Consider the following 19,469-nt stretch of genomic DNA (forward strand, 5'->3'; position numbering starts at 1 on the left):
GATGAAACACAGAAATTCTATCGGAATTAAATAGAAAAGGCACAATGCCGACGTAAGTACAAGAAGACTGACTCTTCTTACTGACTATGTTCTGAACCATTCCTGTGACACTAGTTATAGATTCCGATGCCTCACTTCAGGTTTACTGTACCCCTTGGACCTCCTTATTGACGATGAAACACAGATATTGCATCGAAATGAAATACAAAAGGCACAATGCCGACTTAAGTACAAGAGGAATTACTCCTCCTGCTGTCTATGTTTTGAACCATTCCTGTGACACTAGTTATAGATTCCGATGCTTCACTTCAGGTTTACTGTATCCCTCTGACCTTCTTATTGATCATGAAACACAGAAATTGCATCGGAAATATATATAAAAGGCACAATGCAGACTTAAGAACAAGAAGACTGACTCTTCCTAAAGTCTATGATTTGAACAATTCCTGTGACACTAGTTATACATTTCGATGCTTCACTTCATGTTTACTGTATCCCTCTGACCTTCTTATTGACGATGAAACACAGAAATTGCATCGGAATGAAATACAAAAGGCACAATGCCGACTTAAGTACTAGAAGACTGACTCTTCTTACTGACTATGTTCTGAACCATTTCTGTGACACTAGTTATAGATTCCGATGCTTCACTTCAGGTTTACTGTATCCCTCGGACCTTCTTATTGACTATGAGACACCGAAATTGCATCGGAATTAAATACGAAAGGCACAATGCCGATTTAAGTACAAGAAGACTGACTCTTCTTACTGACTTCGTTTGAACCATTCCTGTGACACCACTTATAGATTCGATGCTTCAGTTCAGGTCACTGTATCCCTCTGACCTTCTTATTGACGATGAAACACAGAAATTGCATCGGAATTAAATAGAAAAGGCACAATGCCGACTTAAGTACAAGTCGACTGACTCTTCCTACTGTCTACGTTTTGAACCATTCCTGTGACACTAGTTATAGTTCCCAATGCTTCACTTCAGGTTTACTGTATCCATCTGACTCTCTTATTGACGATGAAACACAGAAATAGCATCGGAATTAAATAGAAAAGCCACAATGCCGACTTAAGTCCAAGAAGACTGACTCCTCCTACTGTCTATGTTTGAATCATTCCTGTGACACAAGTTATACATTCCGATGCTTCACTTCAGGTTTAGTGTATCCCTCTGACCTTCGTATTGACGATGAAACACCGAAATTGCATCGGAGTTAAATAGAAAAGGCACAATGCCGACTTAAGTACAAGAAGACTGACTCATCTTACTGTCTACGTTTTGAACCATTCCTGTGACACTAGTTATAGATTCCGATGCTTCACTTCAGGTGTACTGCATCCCTTGGACCTTCTTATTGACGATGAAATACAGAAATTGCAACGGAATTAAATACAAAAGGCACAATGCCGACTTAAGTCCAAGAAGACTGACTCTTCCTACTGTCTATGATTGAACCATTCCTGTGACACTAGTTATAGATTCCGATGCTTCACTTCTGGTTTACTGTGTCCCTCTGACCTTCTTATTGACGATGAAACACAGAAATTGCATCGGAATTAAATACAAAAGGCACAATGCAGACTTAAGTACAAGAAGACTGACTCTTCTTACTGTCTATGATTTGAACCATTCCTGTGACACTAGTTATAGACTCCGATGCTTCACTTCAGGGGTACTGTATCCCTTGGACCTACTTACTGTCGATGAAACACCGAAATAGCATCGGAATTAAATACGAAAGGCACAATGCCGACTTAAGTCCAAGAAGACTGACTCTTCCTACTGTCTATGATTGAACCATTCCTGTGACACTAGTTATAGATTCCGATGCTTCACTTCAGGTTTACTGTATCCATCTGACGATCTTATTGACGATGAAACACAGAAATTGCATCGGAATTAAATAGAAAAGCCACAATGCCGACTTAAGTACAAGAGGACTGACTCCTCCTACTGTCTATGTTTGAATCATTCCTGTGATACAAGTAATACATTCCGATGCTTCACTTCTGGTTTACTGTGTCCCTCTGACCTTCTTATTGACGATGAAACACAGAAATTGCATCGGAATTAAATACAAAAGGCACAATGCAGACTTAAGTAAAAGAAGACTGACTCTTCTTACTGTCTATGATTTGAACCATTCCTGTGACACTATTTATAGACTCCGATGCTTCACTTCATGGGTACTGTATCCCTTGGACCTTGTTACTGACGATGAAACACCGAAATTGCATCGGAATTAAATACGAAATGCACAATGGCGACTTAAGTACAAGAAGACTGGCTCTTCTTACTGACTTTGTTTGAACCATTCCTGTGACACTAGTTATTGATTCCGATGCCTCACTTCAAGTTTACTGTATCCTTTGGACCTTCTTATTGACGATGAAACACAGAAATTGCATCGGAATTAAATACATAGGCATAATGAGGACTTAAGTCCACGAAGACTGACTCGTCCTACTGTCTATGATTGAACCATCCCGTCGACACTAGTTATAGATTCCTATGCTTCACTTCAGGTTTACTGTATCCATCTGACCTTCTTATTGACGATGAAACACAGAAATTGCATAGGAATTAAATAGAAAAGCCTCAATGCCGACTTAAGTACAAGAGGACTGACTCTTCCTACTGTCCATGTTTGTATCATTCCTGTGACACTAGTTATACATTCCGATGCTTCACTTCAGGTTTACAGTGTCCCTCTTTCCTTCATATTTACGATGAAACACAAAAATTGCATCGGAAATATATACAAAAGGCACAATGCCAACTTAAGTACAAGAAGACTGACTCTTCCTACTGTCTACGTTTTGAACCATTCCTGTGACACTAGTTATAGTTCCCAATACTTCACTTCAGGTTTACTGTATCCATCTGACTTTCTTATTGACGATGAAACACAGAAATTGCATCGGAATTAAATAAAAAAGCAACAATGCCGACTTAAGTCCAAGAAGACTGACTCCTCCTACTGTCTATGTTTGAATCATTCCTGTGACACAAGTTATACATTCCGATGCTTCACTTCAGGTTTAGTGTATCCCTTTGACCTTCGTATTGACGATGAAACACCGAAATTGCATCGGAGTTAAATAGAAAAGGCACAATGCCGACTTAAGTACAAGAAGACTGACTCATCTTACTGTCTATGTTTTGAACCATTCCTGTGACACTAGTTATAGATTCCGATGCTTCACTTCAGGTGTACTGCATCCCTTGGACCTTCTTATAGACGATGAAATACAGAAATTGCATCGGAATTAAATACAAAAGGCACAATGCCGACTTAAGTCCAAGAAGACTGACTCTTCCAACTGTCTATGATTGAACCATTCCTGTGACACTAGTTATAGATTCCGATGCTTCACTTCAGGTTTACTGTATCCATCTGACGATCTTATTGACGATGAAACACAGAAATTGCATCGGAATTAAATAGAAAAGCCACAATGCCGACTTAAGTACAAGTGGACTGACTCCTCCTACTGTCTATGTTTGAATCATTCCTGTGATACAAGTTATACATTCCGATGCTTCACTTCTGGTTTACTGTGTCCCTCTGACCTTCTTATTGACGATGAAACACAGAAATTGCATCGGAATTAAATACAAAAGGCACAATGCAGACTTAAGTACAAGAAGACTGACTCTTCTTACTGTCTATGATTTGAACCATTCCTGTGACACTAGTTATAGACTCCGATGCTTCACTTCAGGGGTACTGTATCCCTTGGACCTTCTTACTGACGATGAAACACCGAAATAGCATCGGAATTAAATACGAAAGGCACAATGGCGACTTACGTACAAGAAGACTGGCTCTTCTTACTGACTTTGTTTGAACCATTCCTGTGACACTAGTAATTGATTCCGATGCCTCCCTTCAAGTTTACTGTATCCTTTGGACCTTCTTATTGACGATGAAACACAGAAATTGCATCGGAATTAAATACATAGGCACAATGCCGACTTAAGTCCAAGAAGACTGACACTTCCTACTGTCTATGATTGAACCATCCCGGTGACACTAGTTATAGATTCCGATGCTTCACTTCAGGTTTACTGTATTCATCTGACCTTCTTATTGACGAGGAAACACAGAAATTGCATAGGAATTAAATAGAAAAGCCACAATGCCGACTTAAGTACAAGAGGACTGACTCTTCCTACTGTCTATGTTTGAATCATTCCTGTGACACTAGTTATACATTCCGATGCTTCACTTCAGGTTTACTGTGTCCCTCTTTCCTTCATATTGACGATGAAACACAGAAATTGCATCGGAAATAAATACAAAAGGCACAATGCCAACTTAAGTACAAGAAGACTGACTCTTCTTACTGTCTATGATTTGAACCATTCCTGTGACACTAGTTATAGACTCCGATGCTTCACTTCAGGGGTACTGTATCCCTTGGACCTTCTTACTGACGATGAAACACCGAAATTGCATCGGAATTAAATACGAAAGGCACAATGGCGACTTAAGTACAAGAAGACTGGCTCTTCTTACAGACTTTGTTTGAACCATTCCTGTGACACTAGTAATAGATTCCGATGCCTCATTTCAAGTTTACTGTATCCTTTGGACCTTCTTATTGACGATGAAACACAGAAATTGCATCGGAATTAAATACATAGGCACAATGCCGACTTAAGTCCAAGAAGACTGACTCTTCCTACTGTCTATGATTGAACCATCCCGGTGACACTAGTTATAGATTCCGATGCTTCACTTCAGGTTTACTGTATCCATCTGACCTTCTTATTGACGAGGAAACACAGAAATTGCATAGGAATTAAATAGAAAAGCCACAATGCCGACTTAAGTACAAGAGGACTGACTCTTCCTGCTGTCTATGTTTGAATCATTCCTGTGACACTAGTTATAAGTTCCGATGCTTCACTTCAGGTTTACTGTGTCCCTCTTTCCTTCATATTGACGATGAAACACAGAAATTGCATCGGAAATAAATACAAAAGGCACAATGCCAACTTAAGTACAAGAAGACTGACTCTTCTTACTGTCTATGAATTGAACCATTCCTGTGACACTAGTTATAGACTCCGATGCTTCACTTCAGGGGTACTGTATCCCTTGGACCTTCTTACTGACGATGAAACACCGAAATTGCATCGGAATTAAATACGAAAGGCACAATGGCGACTTAAGTACAAGAAGACTGGCTCTTCTTACTGACTTTCTTTGAACCATTCCTGTGACACTAGTAATAGATTCCGATGCCTCACTTCAAGGTTACTGTATCCTTTGGACCTTCTTATTGACGATGAAACACAGAAATTGCATTGGAATTAAATACATAGGCACAATGCCGAGTTAAGTCCAAGAAGACTGACTCTTCCTACTCTCTGTGATTGAACCATCCCGGTGACACTAGTTATAGATTCCGATGCTTCACTTCAGGTTTTCTGTGTCCCTCTTTCCTTCATATTGACGATGAAACACAGAAATTACATCGGAAATAAATACAAAAATCACAATGCCAACTTAAGTACAAGAAGACTGACTCTTCCTACTGTCTACGTTTTGAACCATCCCGGTGACACTAGTTATAGATTCCGATGCTTCACTTCAGGTTTACTGTATCCATCTGACCTTCTTATTGACGATGAAACACAGAAATTGCATAGGAATTAAATAGAAAAGCCACAATGCCGACTTAAGTACAACAGGACTGACTCTTCCTACGGTCTATGTTTGAATCATTCCTGTGACACTAGTTATACATTCCGATGCTTCACTTCAGGTTTACTGTGTCCCTCTTTCCTTCATATTGACGATGAAACACAGAAATTGCATCGGAAATAAATACAAAAGGCACAATGCCAACTTAAGTACAAGAAGACTGACTCTTCCTACTGTCTACGTTTTGAACCATTCCTGTGACACTAGTTATAGATTCCAATGCTTCACTTCAGGTTTACTGTATCCCTATGACCTTCGTATTGACAATGAAACACAGAAATTGCATCGGAAATTAATACAAAATGCACAATGCCGACTCAAGTAGAAGAAGACTGACTCCTCCTACTGTCTATGTTTTGAACGATTCCTGTGACACTAGTTATACATTCCGATGCTTCACTTTAGGTTTACCGTACCCCTCTGACCTACTTATTGACGATGAAACACAGAAATTGCATCGGAACTAAATAGAAAAGGCTCAATGCCGACTTAAGTACTAGAAGAATGACCCTTCTTACAGACTATGTTTTGAACCATTCCTGTGACACTAGTTATGGATTCCGATGCTTCACTTCAGGTTTACTGAATCCATCTGACCTTCTTATTGACGATAAAACACAGAAATTGCATCGGAATTAAATACAAAAGGCACATGGTTGACTGAAGAACAAGAAGACTGAATCTTCCTACTCACTATGTTTTGAACCATTCCTGTGACACTAGTTATAGATTCCGATGGTTCACTTCAGGTTTACTGTATCCCTCTGACCTTCATGTTGACGATGAAACACAGAAATTGCATCGGAATTAAATACAAAAGGCACAATGCCGACTTAAGTACAAGAAGACTGACTCTTCCTACTCTCTATGTTTTGAACCATTCCTGTGATACTAGTTATAGATTCCGATGCTTCACTTCAGGTTTACTGTATCCCTTGGACCTTCATGTTGACGACGTAACACAGAAATTGCATCGGAATTAAATAGAAAAGGCACAATGCCGACTTCAGTACAAGATGACTGACTCTTCTTACTGACTATGTTTTGAACCATTCCTGTGACACTAGATATAGATTCCGATGCTTCACTTCAGGTTTACTGTATCCCTTGGACATTTCTATTGACGATGAAACACCGAAATTGCATCGGAATTAAATAGGAAAGGCACAATGACGACTTAAGTACAGGAAGACTGACTCTTCTTACTGACTTTGTTTGAACCATTCCTGTGACACCACTTATAGCCTCCGATGCTCCACTTCAGGATTACTGTATCCCTCTGACCTTCTTATTGACGATGAAACACAGAAATTGCATCGCAATTAAATACAAAAGTCACAATGCCGACTTAAGTCCAAGAAGACTGACTCTTCCCACTGTCTATGATTGAACCTTTCCTGTGACACTAGTTATAGATTCCGATGCTTCACTTCAGGTTTACTGTATCCATCTGACGGTCTTATTGACGATGAAACACAGAAATTGCATCGGAATTAAATAGAAAAGCCACAATGCCGACTTAACTGCAAGAAGACTGACTCTTCTTACTGACTATGTTTTGAACCATTCCTGTGACACTAGTTATAGATTCCGATGATTCACTTCAGGTTTACTGTATCCCTCTGACTATCTTATTGACGATGAAACTCAGAAATTGAATCGGAATTAAATACAAAAGGCACAATGCCGACTTAGGTACTAGAAGACTGACTCTTCTTACTGACTATGTTCTGAACCATTTCTGTGACACTAGTTATAGATTCCGATGCTTCACTTCAGGTTTACTGTATCCCTTGGACCTTCTTATTGACGATGAAACACAGAAATTGCATCGTAATTAAATAGAAAGGCACATTGCCGAATTAAGTGCAAGAAGACTGACTCTTCTTACTGACTATGTTTTGAACCATTCCTGTGACACTAGTTACAGATTCCGATGCTTCACTTCAGGTTTACGGAATCCCTCTGACCTTCTTATTGACGATGAAACACAGAAATTGCATCGGAATGAAATACAAAAGGCACAATGCCGACTTCAGTACATGAAGACTGACTCTTCCTACTGTCTATGTTTTTAACCATTCCTGTGACACTAGTTATAGATTCCGATGCTTCACTTCAGGTTTACTGTATCCCTTGGACCTTCTTATTGACGATGAAACACGGAAATTGCATCGTAATTTAATAAAAAGGCACAATGCCCAATTAAGTGCAAGAAGACTGACTCTTCTTACTGACTATGTTTTGAACCATTCCTGTGCCACTAGTTATATATTCCGATGCTTCACTTCAGGTTTACTGAATCCCTCTGACCTTCTTATTGACGATGAAACACAGAAATTGCAACGGAATTAAATACAAAAGGCACAATGCCGACTTAAGTACAAGAAGACTGACTCTTCCTACTCTCTATGTTTTGAACTATTCCTGTGACAATAGTTATAGATTCCGATGCCTCACTTCAGGTTTACTGTATCCCTCTGACCTTCTTATTGACGATGAAACACAGAAATTGCATCGGAATTAAATACAAAAGGCACAATGCCGACTTAAGTACAAGAAGACCGACCCTTATTACTGTCTATATTTTGAACCATTCCTGTGACACTAGTTATAGATTCCGACGCTTCACTTCAGGTTTACTGTATCCCTTGGACCATCTTATTGACGATGAAACTCAGAAATTGCATCGGGATTAGATACAAAAAGCATAATGCCGACTTAAGTGCAAGAGGACTGACTCTTCTTACTGTCTACGTTTTGAAACATTCCTGTGACACTAGTTATAGATTCCGATGCTTCACTTCAGGTTTACTGTATCACTTGGACCTTCTTATTGACGACGAAACACAGAAATTGCATCGGAATTAAATTGAAAAGGCACAATGCCGACTTAAGTACAAGAAGACTGACTCTTCTTACTGTCTATGTTTTGAACCATTCCTGTGACACTAGTTATAGATTCCGATGCTTCACTTCAGGTGTACTGCATCCCTTGGACATTCTTATTGACGATGAAACACAGAAATTGCATCGGAATTAAATACAAAAGGCACAATGCCGACTTAAGTCCAAGAAGACTGACTCTTCCTACTGTCTATGATTGAACCATTCCTGTGACAATAGTTATAGATTCCGATGCTTCACTTCAGGTTTACTGTATCCATCTGACGATCTTATTGACGATGAAACACAGAAATTGCATCGGAATTAAATAGAAAAGCCACAATGCCGACTTAAGTACAAGAGGACTGACTCCTCCTACTCTCTATGTTTGAATCATTCCTGTGACACAAGTTATACATTCCGATGCTTCACTTCTGGTTTACTGTGTCCCTCTGACCTTCTTATTGACGATGAAACACAGAAAACGCATCGGAATTAAATACAAAAAGCACAATGCAGACTTAAGTACAAGTAGACTGACTCTTCTTACTGTCTATGATTTGAACCATTCCTGTGACACTAGTTATAGACTCCGATGCTTCACTTCAGGGGTACAGTATCCCTTGGACCTTCTTACTGACGATGAAACACCAAAATTGCATCGGAATTAAATACTAAAGGCACAATGGCGACTTAAGTACAAGAAGACTGGCTCTTCTTACTGACTTTGTTTGAACCATTCCTGTGACACTAGTTATAGATTCCGATGCCTCACTTCAAGTTTACTGTATCCTTTGGACCTTCTTATTGAGGATGAAACACAGAAATTGCATCGGAATTAAATACATAGGCACAATGCCGACTTAAGTCCAAGAAGACTGACTCTTCCCACTGTCTACGTTTTGAACCATTCCTGTGACACTAGTTATAGTTCCCAATGCTTCACTTCAGGTTTACTGTATCCATCTGACCTTCTTATTGACGATGAAACACAGAAATTGCATCGGAATTAAATAGAAAAGCCACAATGCCGACTTAAGTACAAGAGGACTGACTCTTCCTACTGTCTATGTTTGTATCATTCCTGTGACACTAGTTATACATTCCGATGCTTCACATCAGGTTTACTGTGTCCCTCTTTCCTTCATATTGACGATGAAACACAGAAATTGCATCGGAAATAAATACAAAAGGCACAATGCCAACTTAAGTGCAAGAAGACTGACTCTTCCCACTGTCTACGTTTTGAACCATTCCTGTGACACTAGTTATAGTTCCCAATGCTTCACTTCAGGTTTACTGAATCCATCTGACCTTCTTATTGACGATGAAACACAGAAATTGCATCGGAATTAAATAGAAAAGCCACAATGCCGACATAAGTCCAAGAAGACTGACTCCTCCTACTGTCTATGTTTGAATCATTCCTGTGACACAAGTTATACATTCCGATGCTTCACTTCAGGTTTACTGTATCCCTCTGACCTTCGTATTGACGATGAAACACCGAAATTGCATCGGAGTTAAATAGAAAAGGCACAATGCCGACTTAAGTACAAGAAGACTGACTCATCTTACTGTCTATGTTTTGAACCATTCCTGTGACACTAGTTATAGATTCCGATGCTTCACTTCAGGTGTACTGCATCCCTTGGACCTTCTTATTGACGCTGAAATACAGAAATTGCATCGGAATTAAATACAAAAGGCACAATGCCGATTTAAGTCCAAGAAGACTGACTCCTCCTACTGTCTATGATTGAACCATTCCTGTGACACTAGTTATAGATTCCGATGCTTCACTTCAGGTTTACTGTATCCATCTGACGATCTTATTGACGATGAAACACAGAAATTGCATCGGAATTAAATAGAAAAGCCACAATGCCGATTTAAGTCCAAGAAGACTGACTCCTCCTACTGTCTATGTTTGAATCATTCCTGTGACACAAGTTATACATTCCGATGCTTCACTTCAGGTTTACTGTATCCCTCTGACCTTCGTATTGACGATGAAACACCGAATTTAAATCGGAGTTAAATAGAAAAGCACAATGCCGACTTAAGTACAAGAAGACTGACTCATCTTACTGTCTATGTTTTGAACCATTCCTGTGACACTAGTTATAATTTCCGATGCTTCACTTCAGGTGTACTGCATCCCTTGGACCTTCTTATTGACGCTGAAATACAGAAATTGCATCGGAATTAAATACGAAAGGCACAATGGCGATTTAAGTACAAGAAGACTGACTCTTCTTACTGACTTTGTTTGAACCATTCCTGTGACACTAGTAATAGATTCCGATGCCTCACTTCACGTTTACTGTATCCTTTGGAGCTTCTTATTGACGATGAAACACAGAAATTGCATCGGAATTAAATACATGGGCACAATGCCGACTTAAGTCCAAGAAGACTGACTCTTCCTACTGTCTACGTTTTGAACCATCCCGGTGACACTAGTTATAGATTCCGATGCTTGACTTCAGGTTTACTGTATCCATCTGACGATCTTATTGACGATGAAACACAGAAATTGCATCGGAATTAAATAGAAAAGCCACAATGCCGATTTAAGTCCAAGAAGACTGACTCCTCCTACTGTCTATGTTTGAATCATTCCTGTGACACAAGTAATACATTCCGATGCTTCACTTCAGGTTTACTGTATCCCTCTGACCTTCGTATTGACGATGAAACACCGAATTTAAATCGGAGTTAAATAGAAAAGCACAATGCCGACTTAAGTACAAGAAGACTGACTCATCTTACTGTCTATGTTTTGAACCATTCCTGTGACACTAGTTATAATTTCCGATGCTTCACTTCAGGTGTACTGCATCCCTTGGACCTTCTTATTGACGCTGAAATACAGAAATTGCATCGGAATTAAATACGAAAGGCACAATGGCGATTTAAGTACAAGAAGACTGACTCTTCTTACTGACTTTGTTTGAACCATTCCTGTGACACTAGTAATAGATTCCGATGCCTCACTTCACGTTTACTGTATCCTTTGGAGCTTCTTATTGACGATGAAACACAGAAATTGCATCGGAATTAAATACATAGGCACAATGCCGACTTAAGTCCAAGAAGACTGACTCTTCCTACTGTCTACGTTTTGAACCATCCAGGTGACATTAGTTATAGATTCCGATGCTTCACTTCAGGTTTACTGTATCCATCTGACCTTCTTATTGACGATGAAACACAGAAATTGCATAGGAATTAAATAGAAAAGCCACAATGCCGACTTAAGTACAAGAGGACTGACTCTTCCTACGGTCTATGTTTGAATCATTCCTGTGACACTAGTTATAAATTCCGATGCATCACTTCAGGTTTACTGTGTCCCTCTTTCCTTCATATTGACGATGAAACACAGAAATTGCATCGGAAATAAATACAAAAGGCACAATGGCAACTGAAGTACAAGAAGACTGACTCTTCCTACTGTCTACGTTTTGAACCATTCCTGTGACACTAGTTATAGTTTCCAATGCTTCACTTCAGGTTTACTGTATCCCTCTGACCTTCGTATTGACAATGAAACACAGAAATTACATCGGAAATTAATACAAAATGCACAATGCGGACTCAAGTAGAAGAAGACTGACTCTTCCTACTGTCTATGTTTTGAACGATTCCTGTGACACTAGTTATACATTCCGATGCTTCACTTCAGGTTTACCGTACCCCTCTGACCTTCTTATTGACGATGAAACACAGAAATTGCATCGGAACTAAATAGAAAAGGCTCAGTGCCGACTTAAGTACTAGAAGATTGACTCTTCTTACTGACTATGTTTTGAACCATTCCTGTGACACTAGTTATGGATTCCGATGCTTCACTTCAGGTTTACTGAATCCCTCTGACCTTCTTATTGACGATGAAACACAGAAATTGCATCGGAATTAAATACAAATGGCACATGGTTGACTTAAGTACAAGAAGACTGACTCTTCCTACTCTCTATGTTTTGAACCATTCCTGGGACACTAGTTATAGATTCCGATGGTTCACTTCAGGTTTACTGTATCCCTCTGACCTTCTTAATGACGATGAAACACAGAAATTGCATCGGAATTAAATACAAAAGGCACAATGCCGACTTAAGTACAAGAAGACTGACTCTTATTACTGTCTATGTTTTGAACCATGCCTGTGACACTAGTTATACATTCCGACGCTTCACTTCAGGTTTACTGTATCCCTCTGACCATCTTATTGACGATGAAACTCAGAAATTGTATCGGAATTAGATACAAAATGCACAATGGCGACTAAGGTACAAGAGGACTGACTCTTCTTACTGTCTATGTTTTGAAACATTCCTGTGACATTAGTTATAGATTCCCATCCTTCACTTCAGGTTTACTGTATCCCCTGGACCTTCTTATTGACGACGAAACACAGAAGTTGCATCGGAATTAAATAGAAAAGGCACAATGCCGACTTAAGTACAAGAAGACTGACTCTTCTTACTGACTATGTATGTACCATTCCTGTGACACTAGATATAGATTCCGATGCTTCACTTCAGGTTTACTGTATCCCTTGGACCTTACTATTGACGATGAAACACCGAAATTGCATCGGAATTAAATAGGAAAGGCACAATGACGACTTAAGTACAAGAAGACTGACTCCTCTTACTGACTTTGTTTGAACCATTCCTGTGACACCACTTATTGATTCCGATGCTTCACTTCAGGTTTACTGTATCCCTCTGACCTTCTAATTGACGATGAAACACATTAATTGCATCGGAATTAAATAGAAAAGGCACAATGCCGACTTAAGTACAAGAAGACTGACTCCTCTTACTGTCTATGTTTTGAACCATTCCTGTGACACTAGTTATAGATTCCGATGCCTCACTTCAGGTGTACTGCATCCCTTGGACATTCTTATTGACGATGAATTACAGAAATTGCATCGGAATTAAATAGTAAAGGCACAATGCCGACTTAAGTGCAAGAAGACTGACTCTTCTTACTGACTATGTTTTGAACCATTCCTGTGACACTAGTTATTGATTCCGATGCTTCACTTCAGGTTTACTGTATCACTTGGACCTTTCTATTGACGATGAAACACCGAAATTGCATCGGAATTAATTAGGAAAGGCACAACGACGACTTAAGTACAAGAAGACTGACTCTTCTTACTGACTTTGTTTGAACCATTTCTGTGACACCACTTATAGATTCCGATGCTTCACTTCAGGTTTACTGTATCCGTCTGACATTCTTATTGACGATGAAATACAGAAATTGCATCGGAATTAAATAGAAAAGGCACAATGCCGACTTAAGTACAAGAATACTGACTCTTCTTACTGTCTATGTTTTGAACCATTCCTGTGACACTAGTTATAGGTTCCGATGCTTCACTTCAGGTGTACTGCATCCCGTGGACATTCTTATGTACGATGAAACACAGAAATTGCATCGGAATTAAATACAAAAGGCACAATGCCGACTTAAGCCCAAGAAGACTGACTCTTCCTACTGTCTATGATTGAACCATTCCTGTGACACTAGTTATTGACTCCGATGCTTCACTTCAGGTTTACTGTATCTCTTGGACCTTCTTATTAACGACGAAACACAGAAATTGCATCGGAATTAAATAGAAAAGCCACAATGCCGACTTAAGTACAAGAGGACTGATTCCTCCTACTGTCTATGTTTGAATCATTCCTGTGACACTAGTTATACATTCCCATGCTTCACTTCGGTTTACTGTGTACCTCTGACCTTCTTATTGACGATGAAACACAGAAATTGCATCGGAACAAAATACAAGAGGCACAATGCAGACTTAAGTACAAGAAGACTGACTCTTCTTACTGTCTATGATTTGAACCATTCCTGTGACACTAGTTATAGACTCCGATGCGTCACTTCAGGGGTACTGTATCCCTTGGAACTTCTTACTGACGATGAAACACCGAAATTGCATCGTAATTCAATACGAAAGGCACAATGGCGACTTAAGTACAAGAAGACTGGCTCTTCTTACTGACTTTGTTTGAACCATTCCTGTGACACCACTTATAGATTCCGATGCTTCACTTCAGGTTTACTGTATCCCTCTGACCTTCGTATTGACGATGAAACACCGAAATTGCATCGGAGTTAAATTGAAAAGGCACAATGCCGACTTAAGTACAAGAAGACTGACTCATCTTACTGTCTATGTTTTGAACCATTTCTGTGACACTAGTCATATATTCCGATGCTTCACTTCAGGTGTACTGCATCCCTTGGACCTTCTTATTGACGATGAAATACAGAAATTGCAACGGAATTAAATAGTAAAGGCACAACGACGACTTAAGTGCAAGAAGACTGACTCTTCTTAATGACTATGATTTGAACCATTCCTGTGACACTAGTTATAGTTTCCAATGCTTCACTTCAGGTTTACTGTATCCCTCTGACCTTCGTATTGACGATGAAACACAGAAATTGCTCGGAAATTAATACAAAATGCACAATGCCGACTCAAGTAGAAGAAGACTGACTCCTCCTACTGTCTATGTTTTGAACGATTCCTGTGACACTAGTTATACATTCCGATGCTTCACTTCAGGTTTACCATATCCCTCTGACCTTCTTATTAACGATGAATCACAGAAATTGCATCGGAACTAAATAGAAAAGGCACAATGCCGACTTATGTACATGAAGACTGACTCTTCTTACTGACTATGTTTTGAACCATTCCTGTGACACTAGTTATGGATTCCGATGCTTCACATCAGGTTTACTGAATCCCTCTGACCTTCTTATTGACGATGAAACACAGAAATTGCATCGGAATTAAATACAAAAGGCACATGGCCGACTTAAGTACAAGAAGACTGACTCTTCCTACTCTCTATGTTTTGAACCATTCCTGTGACACTAGTTATAGATTCCGATGGTTCACTTCAGGTTTACTGTATCCCTCTGATCTTCTTATTGACAATGAAACACAGAAATTACATCGGAAATTAATACAAAATGCACAATGCGGACTCAAGTAGAAGAAGACTGACTCTTCCTACTGTCTATGTTTTGAACGATTCCTGTGACACTAGTTATACATTCCGATGCTTCACTTCAGGTTTACCGTACCCCTCTGACCTTCTTATTGACGATGAAACACAGAAATTGCATCGGAACTAAATAGAAAAGGCTCAGTGCCGACTTAAGTACTAGAAGATTGACTCTTCTTACTGACTATGTTTTGAACCATTCCTGTGACACTAGTTATGGATTCCGATGCTTCACTTCAGGTTTACTGAATCCCTCTGACCTTCTTATTGACGATGAAACACAGAAATTGCATCGGAATTAAATACAAATGGCACATGGTTGACTTAAGTACAAGAAGACTGACTCTTCCTACTCTCTATGTTTTGAACCATTCCTGGGACACTAGTTATAGATTCCGATGGTTCACTTCAGGTTTACTGTATCCCTCTGACCTTCTTAATGACGATGAAACACAGAAATTGCATCGGAATTAAATACAAAAGGCACAATGCCGACTTAAGTACAAGAAGACTGACTCTTATTACTGTCTATGTTTTGAACCATGCCTGTGACACTAGTTATACATTCCGACGCTTCACTTCAGGTTTACTGTATCCCTCTGACCATCTTATTGACGATGAAACTCAGAAATTGTATCGGAATTAGATACAAAATGCACAATGGCGACTAAGGTACAAGAGGACTGACTCTTCTTACTGTCTATGTTTTGAAACATTCCTGTGACACTAGTTATAGATTCCCATCCTTCACTTCAGGTTTACTGTATCCCCTGGACCTTCTTATTGACGACGAAACACAGAAGTTGCATCGGAATTAAATAGAAAAGGCACAATGCCGACTTAAGTACAAGAAGACTGACTCTTCTTACTGACTATGTATGTACCATTCCTGTGACACTAGATATAGATTCCGATGCTTCACTTCAGGTTTACTGTATCCCTTGGACCTTACTATTGACGATGAAACACCGAAATTGCATCGGAATTAAATAGGAAAGGCACAATGACGACTTAAGTACAAGAAGACTGACTCCTCTTACTGACTTTGTTTGAACCATTCCTGTGACACCACTTATTGATTCCGATGCTTCACTTCAGGTTTACTGTATCCCTCTGACCTTCTAATTGACGATGAAACACATTAATTGCATCGGAATTAAATAGAAAAGGCACAATGCCGACTTAAGTACAAGAAGACTGACTCCTCTTACTGTCTATGTTTTGAACCATTCCTGTGACACTAGTTATAGATTCCGATGCCTCACTTCAGGTGTACTGCATCCCTTGGACATTCTTATTGACGATGAATTACAGAAATTGCATCGGAATTAAATAGTAAAGGCACAATGCCGACTTAAGTGCAAGAAGACTGACTCTTCTTACTGACTATGTTTTGAACCATTCCTGTGACACTAGTTATTGATTCCGATGCTTCACTTCAGGTTTACTGTATCACTTGGACCTTTCTATTGACGATGAAACACCGAAATTGCATCGGAATTAATTAGGAAAGGCACAACGACGACTTAAGTACAAGAAGACTGACTCTTCTTACTGACTTTGTTTGAACCATTTCTGTGACACCACTTATAGATTCCGATGCTTCACTTCAGGTTTACTGTATCCGTCTGACATTCTTATTGACGATGAAATACAGAAATTGCATCGGAATTAAATAGAAAAGGCACAATGCCGACTTAAGTACAAGAATACTGACTCTTCTTACTGTCTATGTTTTGAACCATTCCTGTGACACTAGTTATAGGTTCCGATGCTTCACTTCAGGTGTACTGCATCCCGTGGACATTCTTATGTACGATGAAACACAGAAATTGCATCGGAATTAAATACAAAAGGCACAATGCCGACTTAAGTCCAAGAAGACTGACTCTTCCTACTGTCTATGATTGAACCATTCCTGTGACACTAGTTATTGACTCCGATGCTTCACTTCATGTTTACTGTATCTCTTGGACCTTCTTATTAACGACGAAACACAGAAATTGCATCGGAATTAAATAGAAAAGCCACAATGCCGACTTAAGTACAAGAGGACTGATTCCTCCTACTGTCTATGTTTGAATCATTCCTGTGACACTAGTTATACATTCCCATGCTTCACTTCGGTTTACTGTGTACCTCTGACCTTCTTATTGACGATGAAACACAGAAATTGCATCGGAACAAAATACAAGAGGCACAATGCAGACTTAAGTACAAGAAGACTGACTCTTCTTACTGTCTATGATTTGAACCATTCCTGTGACACTAGTTATAGACTCCGATGCGTCACTTCAGGGGTACTGTATCCCTTGGAACTTCTTACTGACGACGAAACACCGAAATTGCATCGTAATTCAATACGAAAGGCACAATGGCGACTTAAGTACAAGAAGACTGGCTCTTCTTACTGACTTTGTTTGAACCATTCCTGTGACACCACTTATAGATTCCGATGCTTCACTTCAGGTTTACTGTATCCCTCTGACCTTCGTATTGACGATGAAACACCGAAATTGCATCGGAGTTAAATTGAAAAGGCACAATGCCGACTTAAGTACAAGAAGACTGACTCATCTTACTGTCTATGTTTTGAACCATTTCTGTGACACTAGTCATAGATTCCGATGCTTCACTTCAGGTGTACTGCATCCCTTGGACCTTCTTATTGACGATGAAATACAGAAATTGCAACGGAATTAAATAGTAAAGGCACAACGACGACTTAAGTGCAAGAAGACTGACTCTTCTTAATGACTATGATTTGAACCATTCCTGTGACACTAGTTATAGTTTCCAATGCTTCACTTCAGGTTTACTGTATCCCTCTGACCTTCGTATTGACGATGAAACACAGAAATTGCTCGGAAATTAATACAAAATGCACAATGCCGACTCAAGTAGAAGAAGACTGACTCCTCCTACTGTCTATGTTTTGAACGATTCCTGTGACACTAGTTATACATTCCGATGCTTCACTTCAGGTTTACCATATCCCTCTGACCTTCTTATTAACGATGAATCACAGAAATTGCATCGGAACTAAATAGAAAAGGCACAATGCCGACTTATGTACATGAAGACTGACTCTTCTTACTGACTATGTTTTGAACCATTCCTGTGACACTAGTTATGGATTCCGATGCTTCACATCAGGTTTACTGAATCCCTCTGACCTTCTTATTGACGATGAAACACAGAAATTGCATCGGAATTAAATACAAAAGGCACATGGCCGACTTAAGTACAAGAAGACTGACTCTTCCTACTCTCTATGTTTTGAACCATTCCTGTGACACTAGTTATAGATTCCGATGGTTCACTTCAGGTTTACTGTATCCCTCTGATCTTCTTATTGACGATGAAACACAGAAATTGCATCGGAAATAAATACAAAAGGCACAATGCCGACATAAGTACAAGAAGACTGACTCTTATTACTGTCTATGTTTTGAACCATTCCTGTGACACTAGTTATAGATTCCGACGCTTCACTTCAGGTTTACTGTATCCCTTGGACCTTCTTAATGACGATGAAACACAGAAATTGCATCGGAATTAAATACAAAAGGCACAATGCCGAATTATGAACAAGAAGACTGACTCATCTTACTGTCTATGTTTGAACCATTCCTGTGACACAAGTTATTGATTCCGATGCTTCACTTCAGGTTTACTGTATCTCTTGGACCTTCTTATTGACGACGAAACACAGAAATTGCATCGGAATTAAATAGAAAAGGCTCAATGCTGACTTAAGTACAAGAAGACTGACTCTTCCTACTGTCTATGTTTTGAA

The sequence above is a fragment of the Schistocerca serialis genome, chromosome 11 (assembly GCF_023864345.2).
Source record: "Schistocerca serialis cubense isolate TAMUIC-IGC-003099 chromosome 11, iqSchSeri2.2, whole genome shotgun sequence".
NCBI lineage: Eukaryota > Metazoa > Arthropoda > Insecta > Orthoptera > Acrididae > Schistocerca > Schistocerca serialis.